Source organism: Dioscorea cayenensis, chromosome 15 (genome assembly GCF_009730915.1).
Source record: "Dioscorea cayenensis subsp. rotundata cultivar TDr96_F1 chromosome 15, TDr96_F1_v2_PseudoChromosome.rev07_lg8_w22 25.fasta, whole genome shotgun sequence".
In the NCBI taxonomy this organism is placed as follows: domain Eukaryota; kingdom Viridiplantae; phylum Streptophyta; class Magnoliopsida; order Dioscoreales; family Dioscoreaceae; genus Dioscorea; species Dioscorea cayenensis.
The window spans coordinates 11,470,929-11,482,876 of record NC_052485.1 but is presented as its reverse complement, the minus strand read 5'-3'; the positions used below and the strand labels follow the sequence as shown (position 1 = coordinate 11,482,876).

Here is an 11,948-nt window from a genome sequence, read left to right as displayed (position 1 = left end):
TAAAAGTCATGTCCACTATAAAACTCCCCCCACACTTAAGTCGTATATTGTCCCCAATGTACACATGCAAGCTCACTCATAATATATATCAATCTAGAGTATATGTGGGAGAAGCAATCAAAATAATACTCCCCTAACTCCTAGTGTTGCATTTGATGGAGCTAAATCCTTGGGAGTGATGTTCCAACGGGTTGTGAAGCACACACGACCAAGTACAAAAGCACCGCGGTCATGTCCATGACTAGTTCTCAATTCCCATACTAACAAGACCATCTATACACACACACACAAGGAGGTTCAGTGAAGCTCAATAAAACAAAAATAACTCGAGTAAATAATAAGTAAAGCAATGAATACAACTCGAGACCACAAAATGAAAATAAACTCAGAAGGAAAATCATTTCTTAGTATATAAGTCCAAAATAAATGCAAAAGTAATAAAGACGATGAAAAATAAAGTCAAGTGTTGGTGTCGTTAGCTGTCAGCTCTACTGCTACTGCTGGATAATCAAATGGTGTCAGTGGGGTTAGGTGATGGTGATGCTGGAGGAGCCGGAGGTCGGCTAATCAATAACTGCTGTAATCTGTCGAAACGGGCCATCACATCGGCATACTGAGCTGACTATATCTCTTGAATCTCGGTGATCTCAGACCATAATACATTAACAGCACCCTCGAGCCTCTCAATATGATCATGAGCTCGAGAAGGAGTAAAAATAGGCACCGAGGGACAGAGTGTCTCCTGTGCTGCCAAAGGTGCTCCGGTCCCCATCTGTGCAAACTGACACTCAGAAACCTATCAGGAATCCTCTGTTGCATCCATTCCTCCCTTAGCGATCTCTGGAGTGGCTGTAGCTATAATGTATGCTCCAGGCCCACATCTACACACCAACCCCATCATCTTAATCGTATCAAATCTAAGAGGGAAAGGCACAACCGTCCTCTCAGTACCTCGTATAGCGTCTTGAAAACCTATCCCCAAGATGAGTCTAGTGACTTAAGGACCATCGAATAATACTCCCACTCTTGCAAACTAACCCTAATGCCTCAAAACGTTTGCCACTACGTGCCCGGGTGAATCAGCACATTGCAGACCATGGAGTTTAAATATAGTAAGTCATGCCTGCTCAAAATAGCTGTGTTGTCATCTCAACCAGACACAGACCTACTGAGGACCGAGTGTAAGTATCTATAGCTGAGCCGAGATAGGTTGGTGGCCTCGGACACTCCCGGTTCATACTGCCCATGTCCACACAAAACTCGGTACGCTTGCTATGGAGTTGACGTACCCAGGAAATCTGTCAGCAAGAATCCATACTCCTCTGTACCTATGTAAATCTTGTCGTACAAGCTCATACGAATTGAGAACTCAGTGACACTCATGCAAAATGGATGTCCGAATGCTCGGAACTATATCGCATCTACGGTGTCCAAACTCCTATATGACTAATCAAACTCGAAAGACGCCAACACCTCTAGCGTCAATACATGGAAAGCTGGCTCTCAGATTATCAACAATCTTCTCCAGCTTCCCACTGCTAACATCTCATCAATCTCATCATCTAGCTCATCACCCCGCCGAATCTTTCATAGCACACTCAAATCCACAACGCGAGACTGACCAAAACTGAATGTCGATAATCTCTCAAATCGAGCTTGATGCTCGGGATTTGAGAATTCCATGTGTACTGGCTCAGGTGGGGTCTCCCTGGGACTCTTAACTTCTTGCTTCTTTGAATGAGGCACCATATCTGCAAGAATTGACGAGAAAACGATCAATGAAGCTCTGGAAATAATACTGTAGAATTCCACACGTTCGTGTGGATCTGCGGGGTGTGAAAATCACACGACTACATGTCAATACTCCCAAAATACACCTTAAAACCACATCTAAACTCTTTCTAAACATGCATAAACCATTATAGAGTGAAAATTGCTACAAGTCAACACTTTTACTCCAATAAAAACAAGAATTAGAGAATAAGAGAGAGAGAGCAAATGGTTTACTGATGAAATGGGTATGAAAACTTCGAATTCGGCATAGAAATTGAATGGAAATCCCTCTAAAAAACCGGTGAGAGGTATGGAATTTGATCAAGAGTGTTTTTTGAGTGCCTGGAATGGTAATGGATGAAAGATTCACGAGATTTTTAAAGGAAAATCACGTTTCTTGGAATTCTGCAAATCCACACGGGCTTGTGAAAATTACTCATGCCCGTGCGCCTCTATAGGGGAGAATCACAGAGGCAGATGCATGCCCTTGTGTGCTCTCGGGAAACCACTCCTCTATCTCTGAACACAACTGCATGGGTGTACAGAAAATACCCATGCCCATGTGCCCGACCCACAGGGGCAGACGCACGCCCCTGTGGACTCTGTGTCTAGTCGAGAATTATCACTAAGTGTTTTGCACGCCCATGCGAAAATTCCGCATGGGCGTGGATCGTTACTAGGCAGTTCACAGGGGAAGACGCACGTCCTTATGTATTCTCTGGATGGAGGAGAGCTCTTCTGCAGAGATCCATACGGGTGTGCGGACAATACCCACGCCCGTGCGCTTGTTGGGGGATCGTCTAAAGGGGCGAGTCCACGCCCCTATATGCTCTCGGAAAAATCTCTAAGTCTCTGCAGGAAGACGAATGCCCGTGCAAAAATTACCCACGAGCGTGCGGATGTCGCTAGGTCGCTCACAGGGGTGAGTCCACGCCCCTGTGACTTCTCTGGACGAACTCATAATGGAGATCCATGGGCGTATGGAAATTCCACACACCCGTGCATTTTCTCTGGATGGCTTAAAAAACTCTGCAGGAAAATTCTTGAACATGTATACACAATCAAAGCCTGCCCTACTATGCAAAATACACTAGCAAAAACAGGAGAAACTAGCTCTCACGACCAAAAACTTCGCTAAGACACATTTAAGCACAAGATAACACCAAAAATCAACAAGAAAATCACAGCAAAATTATATAACAATCAAAACACCGACACTCAAAGTCTTATTCATGCAAACACTAAACTAACAACTAAGAAAACAGTTAACGCTTGGGTTGCCTCCCAAGAAGCGCTTGTTTAACGTCACTGAGCTTGATGTAGCTCGTCTTACCTCATGGGGGCTTATAGATGAAGGTTCCCCTCTAACCCATGACTTGAAAGTGCGATGAGCAAAGTCTCTTGAGGGTAGAAGGGTAGTTATCGGGCTTGGTACTACTTAACAGGGGTTCATCCACCTTGTCCAATTCTTGTGCATCTCTAATAGCTTTGGAGCATTTCTTGTGGTGTCTTCTCACCCTCCTCATCTTCTGGAGCACTTTTTACATGATCCCCAGAGTAGATGGTACTTCTTCCTTTAGACCAAGAATTAGCACTTCTTCATTCTCCACCTCTTGGTCTACCAACCCCTCGTATGTGTCCGGATTGAACATTTCCTTCATATATTCATCAATTATCTCATCAGTAGTGTCAAGAAAGAAAAGAGTATCATGAAAGTCAAGAGAATGTCACATGGGTTCGGCGGGGCAGTATGTGAGCTTATCGTTTCCAACCCTCAGTGTCAACTACCCGCCGTCCATGTCGATCAATGCCTTGGAAGTGCGCAAGAATGACCTGCCAAGTATCAAAGGAACATCCGCATCCTCATCGATGTCCAACACAATGAAATGTACAGGGAATATATACTTGTCAATGACAAGGTCACCTTGCGTATATCTCGCTAGTGTACGGGTTTGTCGAAGTAATAATCCCGGGTGAGCGGGTATCGAATCCACAGGGAGTAGGGAATAAAAATACTTAATTCGATTCTTAGCTATGTAAAAGATCAATGATAATGAGTGTGGCAATGATTCAATTCTCAACAGTAAAAGCAACAAGTAAGAGAGCAAAACTAAAGAAGGGGGTAAGGCAATCGATAAAGATGGGGTACCCGGATAATGCTCCACCTAGGATAATTGTTTCAAGTGCAAGAACCCTCTATTATACTTCCTAATCAATGCAATGGTGAGTCATGGAAATCCTTAATTACATAGTCCCAAATCTAAGGTCAACTATGCCTAACTCTATACATGTCCCGGAGGAGAAATCGAACAATCTCAACACCTCGCACTCGCATAGAGTTGGAATGAGCTCTAGGGATTCCAAGTGATAAATCTCTTCCTAATTATAGACCTAACCCTTTGGTCCAGGTGGAAGGTCCCTAACCACAATTGAGCCCTAAATACTAAGATCACCTCAACGCTTCACTCCGTTGCACGCGCAACTAAGCCCCAGCGGAAGTTCATCCCTTAGACCATTCACTCTATTATGACCGCAAAGAACTCGAGGAACGGAGGTAGAATCTATTACGCCGGAGAGGAAAGGGGACGCTCCTGTACCTCTCGACTCACCCTCTCAACTCTCTCCAACCTAGCTTTGTCTAACGCTCGTGGTGTGTCACTCATTCACAAGGTTACCAACAAGAACTCTCAACCCTAGTGTCACTCTAGGGGAAATGTTCATACAATCAAGTATTCAAGGTTGGAACTCACAATAAACATCAATTTATTGAAAGCATAATAAAGAGGTTCAAAGAAACAAATACATCCTAGGGTTCACAATACCCGAGTACCCACTAGGGGTTTAGCTCTCCATGGAGCTAAGTACAATCAAAGAAATAGAATGTAAAAGCAATGAATCCATAAAGAAACCCCCTCAATAGTCATGTCGATGGTCTTGTGGAAAGTCCTCTACTCGTCGTCCAAGGATTCCCTCGTCCGGTATAGGATACGCCTTGACGGAAACTACCCTACCAACCTTCTTCCTAAGGAATGACGATGTCGGAGCCATAGAACCTCTCCAAAACCTTGGCCAATACCCCTCGAAACCCTAGCCGAAGCCCTCTCTCAAGTTGGGGAAAAGATGGAGAAAAGAATACCAAAATCGGGGCTAAATTGGCTTTAAATAGGGCTAGAATCGAGCGACTACACGGGCGTGGATGCTCCACGCGCCCGTGCGGAATTACCACACAGGCGTGGATAATTTCCACATGCCCGTGTGGATTCTCTGTTTCTCTGGTTTCTCGGCCGGCTGTGAGCAGTGCTACTACAGTACTGCTACAGCGCTGCTGCAGTATTTGACCTGACTAGCTTCCCAATTCCATACTTTCATCGGGGTAACGCAAACGGGCACACGTTCACGTTGTGGATCACTTGCTTCTTCAATGGTGTACACGTTGGTGGAGCTCTTGTTCTATGTGCATAAGTCAGAATGCTCGAATGTGACTGCCTTTGTGCCCCTCCAAATGGATGTGCCCACTCGAATACGTGGAGGTTGGCAGACACTATAGCATCTCACACCTGACCTATGTCTTCGCGTTTGAACCTTAGCAAGATTTCCTCCAAAATTGGTGCATTATGGTCCACATTGGCCTATTTCTTTCATACTCGGCCTCACAACCCTACCTGCATAAAAGTAACATAAAAACACACATATTAGTTTAAAAACCCGAGAAAAGTAATGCTCAACATAAGGAATAAATGCTTCGCATTTGTATCGCACAAACACTTATCAGTCAACTTTGACAAGCACATCTTCAATGATGCCCCTCGGATGTCTCGCTGTTTGGTCTGCCAATTGCAATGTCATCCAAGTGGGCCTAGGCTCTCCCAAGCCTAGCTTCTGAAAGAAGGAATATGGAATGACGTTGATACTGGCCCCTGAGTCCGCCAATGCCATTTCTTCACCCAAGTTGCTAATGTTAAATGAAATATGGAATGACATTGATATGGAATGTCTTTCTTCTTGTTCGGCATATTCTTTTGCAAGACCGCCGAGCAAGATGCATCTAGAATCATGAAGGCACTCTCCTCCAATTTTCTTTTGTTGGTCAACAAATCTTTCAAGAACTTGGCATACCTTGGCATTTGGCATAATACCTCAACAAAGGGAATGTTTATATGTAGATGCCTAAACAAACCCAAAAACTTCTTGTATTGTTCGTCCATTTGGTCATTCTTCAATCTAGAGGGATAAGCGATTCTTGGCTTGTAAGGTGAGGGTGCCATCTCCTTTTCCTTGGTTGCTCCCTTCTCAACCTCTACGACCTCTGTTGCTTCAACATTGGTCTTCTCACTTGGAAGCCTACCTTCAACATCACGACCACTTCTCAAAGTGATCGGCTTCACATGCTCTCGTGGATTGGTATCGATATTGCTTAGCAAGCTTCTTTGCGGTCTTTTGATAGAGACTTCGCAATTTGCCCCACTTGATTTTCTATGTTGTGTAATGATGTAGTGTGGTTGCAAAGTGTATTCGATGATTGAAACCATGTATTCGATGATTGCACAAATCTAGTCAAGGCTTTCTCTAAGTCGGTCATTTGAGTTTCCAAGCCGGACACTCTATTTTCAATGTTCGGGGCTTGTTGTTATTGGAATCCCGGTGGTGACATGGCCTTTGGTTGTCCTTGGTTACTCCATGAAAAGTTGGGATGACTCTTCCGACCCTGATTATAGGTGTTTCTATATAGATTACCTTGGTTCCTCATTGCATTACCCACAAAGTCGACTTTCTCCACCAAAAATACATCACTAATAGAGATCGGGCAATTAGAGAGAGCATGTCCTCCGCCACACCCGGTGCAAGTAGTCACGGCCACCACTCTATTCGAAGTTAGAAGGTCTAACTTCTTACTCAATGATTCCACTTGGGCTACCAAAGAAGTGACTGCATCTATTTCATGGAGTCCGGCCACCTTTTTCCTTTCCCGCGCATTCCACTGATAACTATTCATGGCCATGTCTTCTACTAACTATCGGGCTTCTTCTGGGGGTTTACTCCCCATTGTACCTCCCGCAGCGGCATTTAGCAATTGTCTTGTACTCGGATTCAACCCATTATAGAAAGTTAGAATGATCATCCATTCGGGAAATTCATGTTGTGGGCACCTCCGCAAAAGGTCCTTAAAACGCTCCCATGTCTCAAACAATGATTCTAATTCCATCTGCAGGAACAACGATATCTCATTGTGAAGCTTGGCTGACTTCCTCAGAGGGAAGTATCTAGCAAGAAAACCTTCGACCATCTCATTCCAAGTCGTGATGGATGCTTTTGGCAAGGAATGAAGCCACTGCTTGGCTCTTCCCTTGAGAGAAAATGGGAAAGCCCTCAATCTAATAGCATCATCCGATACACCATTGATCCTCAGCATATCACAAACTTCCAAGAAGTTCTTTATGTGGGTGTTTGGATCCTCATCGGCCAAACCATTGAACTACGCTGACTGCTGAATCATCTGGATGAATGCTGGTTTCAACTCAAAGTTTGGAGCTGTAATCCGAGATCGTACAATGCTAGATTATGTCTCCAGTACTGACGATCTGGCATAATCAAATAATGTTCCCTGCTGTTCATTCTTCTTAGCCATGTTGTCAGATCCTTCAACTTTCACTTCAGCTAGATTTGATGATTCTTGCACAGGTTCTTTCCCTTTTCTTCAGAGTGTACATTCAAGTTCGGGATCTCCTTCAATTAATATCGAAGGATTTCCTCAGGTCATAACATGGAGTTGTACCAAAAGAAAAAGAACAAATCAGAACGATAATAAAAAGAGAAGATGTGAAATAGAATGAATGAATGAATAGCTCAGAAAACAAAGTGCAAAGTATCTCTAAATTCCTACTCCCCGGCAACGGTGCCCAAAACTTGACAATGCCCCTTGTGTATGTCCCGCAAGTGCACGGGTTTATCGAGTAAGAAAATCCCAGGTGAGTGGGTATCGTATCCACAGGGAGTAGGGAGTAAAAATACTTAAATTGTTTCTTAACTTAGTGAAGATGAATAATGATTGTGTTGAAAAGATGTAATGTAACCAAGAATAAAAGAAGCAAGAAAGAAAAGCACAAGTAAGTAAGAGATAAGGCAATCGATATAAATGGGGTACTTGGATATTATTCCGCCTAGGACAATCGTTTCAAATGCAAAACCGACTATTATGCCTCCTAACTAATCATTAATGAGTCATGGAAATCCTTCAATATACGGTCCCAAATCTAAGGTTAACCGTGACTAACTCTATACCATGTCTCGGAGGAGAAATCAAACAATCTCAACACCTCACACTCGGATAGAATCTCATGGAGTTCTAGGATTCCAAGTGATAAACCTTCTTCCTAGATATAGACCTAACCCTTTGGTCCAGGTGAGAGGTCTCTAGTCACAATTAAGCCCTACATGCTAAAATCACTTCAACGCTTCATTCCGTTGCCTCTGCAACTAAACCCCAGCAGAAGGTTATCCCTTAGCCCATTCACTCTACTATGACCGCAAAGAACTCAAGGAAATGGAAGTAGGATAAATCACATCAGAGGGGAAAGGGGATGCTCTGCTACCTCTCAACTGACCCTCTCCAATCTAGCTTTGTCTAACGCTCATGGTGTGTCACTCACCCACAAGGGTTACCTATATGAACTCTCAACCCTAGTGTTACTCTAAGGGAGGATTCAATCAATCAAACATTCAAGACTGGAACTCAAATAAAACATCAATTAATGAAAGCATAATAGAAGGGTTAATGACACAAATACATCCTAGGATTCACAAATCCAAGTACCCACTAGGGGGTTTAGCACTCCACGGAGCTAGTTATAATTAACAATGGAATCGAATGTAAAAATAAGTAATCCATAGAAACCACCTTGATAGTCATGACGATGGTCTTATGGAGAAGCCTCGTCTCCTCTAAAGGTCCCCTTCTCCGGCCTAGGATATACCTCGCTTTGGATTGGTGCCGATGAAAGCTCTCCCAATAACCTTCTTCCAAGTGGAGCGTGATGTTGAAGCCGAAAAACCTCTCCAAAAACCCTACCAATATTTGTCAAAACCCTAGGTGTAGCCCCCTCTCAAAGTTGGGAAAGAATGTAGAAAAGAATGCAAAAATAAGGGCTGAATTGCGGCTTAAATAAGGCTGGAATCGGGCATCCACACGCCCCTACGGATTTGCCACACGGGCCTGCGGAATTTTCGCTCAGGCGTGGATAATTTCCACACGCCTGTGTGGATTCTCTGGAATTCTGTTTTTTTGGTTAGCTGTGAACAGTACCTCCTACAACAATTTGCTACAGTACCCTGCTACAGCACCGGCCCGAAACACTCCAGAATCCATGTTTTAATCGAGATAACGTCAACTGCCACACGTTTACATCGTAGATCGCTTTGTTTTTTTTCAATAACCGGCCTCATTGGTGAAGATCTTGCTATCAATGCACAAGTCGGGATACTCGAATGTGACTGCATTTGTGCCCCTCCAAACCATTGTGCTAGCTTGAATACACGGAGGTTGGCACACATTCTCGTATCTTGAACCCGACTTATGTCTTCGCGTTTGACTCTTCTAAAGATTTTCTCCAAATAGTGCATTCACGATCTACATTGGCTTCTTTCTTTAACATTCACCTTCACAATCCTATATTCATGAAAGTAAAACAAATGCACAAGTATTAGTGCTAAAACGCGATAAAAGTAATGCTCATCATAAGGAAAAAATACTTTGCATTCTTATCACACAAGCACTTATCAATACTCTCGACGTTTCACACTGTGTTGGGTTGCATGAAGATTTGGAGACTCCAAGTGATAAACACTATTCCCTAATATAGATCTAACCCTTTGATCCAGGCAAAAGGCCCCTAGTCACGATTAAGCACTAGCACTAAGGATTACTTCAACGCTTCACTCTATTGGTTATGCAACTAAGCCACAGTAGAGTTTGTCTCTTAGCACTTCACTCTATCATAACCGCAAAGAACTCTTAGAACGTGGAGATAAGATAAATCACATCGGAAGGGAAAGTTGACATTTCACTACCTCTTGACTCACCCTCTCGACCCTCTCCAACATTGCTTTGTCTAACCCTCATGGTGTGTCACTCATCCACAAAGATTATCAAGATAGATTCTCAACCCTAGTGTCACTCTAAGGGAAAATCAATGAAATAAACATTCAAGGTTCGAACTCAATTAAAAACATCAATTAACAAACCATAATGAAAGATCAATGAAACAAAACAATCCTAGGGTTTACAAGTCGAATCACCCACTAGGGGTTTAGCTCTCTATGGAGCAAGATACAATCAATAATGAAATTGAATGTAAAAGTATGCAATCCATAAGTAAAACCACTTGTAGTCTGTATCGATGGTCTTGAGGGTCACCTCGTCTTATCCAAGGGTTCCTTCATTAATCTTGGGGCACACCTCGCTGAATCAATGCCGGCGAAAGCTCCCCCAATAACTATATTTTGAAGGAACACGATGTCGAAGGACATAGAACCACTCCAAAGACCTAGCCAAAGCCTCTCAAAACCCTAGCGCGAGGGCCTCCAAAGATGGGGAAAAAATGGGAAAGAGATTAGAAAAAGGATCCCCAAAACGTCTGAAATCATGGCTTAAATAAGGCTGGAATCGGGCATCCACATGGGCGTGTAGAATTTCCATATGCCCGTGTGAATTTCCAGAAGTTCATTTCCTGCGAGCTATGAACAGTAACCGCTACAGTAGTTTTGCTGCAATAAACTACTGCGTTGCTTCTCCAAAATACTCCCGAATCCACACTTCATCGAGGCCACATGAATGGGCACATATCCATGCGGTAGATCATGTTACGTCTTCAACTAAACCACATTGACCATGATCTTGCTAGTATTGTACAAGTTGGAACACATGAGTGTGATTGCCTTTGTGCCCCTACAAATTGCGTAATCACTTGAGCATAATGAAGGTTGGCATACATTCACATGTCGTTGAGCACAACTTGTGTCTTCACCTTTGTTCACTTCAAGACTTCATCAACAGTTGAATCCACGATCTAGTTTTGGTTCATTTCTTCCATAATTATCTCCACAATCCTAGATGCACAAAAGAACACATATACACACGAATAAGCAATAAAATCTGATAAAAATAATGCTCAATGTAAGAATAGAATACTTCATATTACTTATACACAAGCACTTATCAGTTTATCTTATATATTGATCCATGGAGAGCTAAACCCCTAAAGGGTATTTGGGCTTGTGAACACTAGGATTCTAATCTTGTGTGGATTTCCTTTATGTTTCTATTTAATCCGAGTTTGGGTGAGTTTCAATCTTGTTTCCCTAATGCTTGCTTGCCTTATTGATCTTATGGTTGTTTGGTTTGCATGATTTGTTTAATTCGGTGAGAGAGAGGTCTCCATTAGGGTTAGAACCTCAAGATTGAAGAGGGTTGTGAGGGTGAGTCATGAGATAGCGGAGTGTCCCCTTTCCTGTCCTATTGGTGTATTCTATCTCCGTATTTCCTAAGCTCTAATCAACCATATGTGGTGTGAGGTGTTGAGACTGAGAGATTTCTCCACGGGGACCTCGTAGGGAGTTAGGGACCTTTCACCTAAAAGTAAGGTTAAGTCTATTCTTAGGAATTGGATACAACCTTTGGAATCCCTAAAGTGCTATGCTGTCATATGCGGTGTAAGGTGTTGAGACTAAGAGATTTCTCCACTGGGATATGGGTGATTTGGAGGTAGGATCCGATTATCAGAGGGGTGCGAGTGACATGCATCATCCGGGTAATCTTGGGATCCTCTAATCCCCAACCTTCGGAGAACTATCGGAGGGAGTTAGTCTAGGAATACATTAAATGCTTATTTATTCTTTATTTGGTCTTGTGGCTCTTTTGTGCTTTGATGCTTTGCTTTTTATGATCCATAAAAACCTAATTTCAGGGGAATTTTATTTCTAGGTTGCTCAGTTATTATTTATTAATTTGGATTGATTAATATTTATTGTTTTAGTTCTTATAATCATTGCATGTTCTTAATTGATTATTATTATTAGTGTGGATGAGGAGGTTATGCCCCATGTTGATGACGCCCATGCCATGATAGATCTATGCATGTTCTAATAGGTTAGGTATAGCTAGGTTTCTAGATTAGCGATTG

The 11,948-nt window shown here is 42.9% G+C and overlaps 1 non-coding gene across 1 annotated transcript; it reads left to right on the top strand.

Moving 5' to 3' along the window:
* The first annotated feature begins 6,902 nt into the window (after positions 1–6,902).
* LOC120278265 lies at positions 6,903–7,008 on the top strand. The gene has a single exon (XR_005541606.1). It is a non-coding gene; the product is annotated as a small nucleolar RNA R71 (small nucleolar RNA).
* The last annotated feature ends 4,940 nt before the right edge of the window (positions 7,009–11,948 follow it).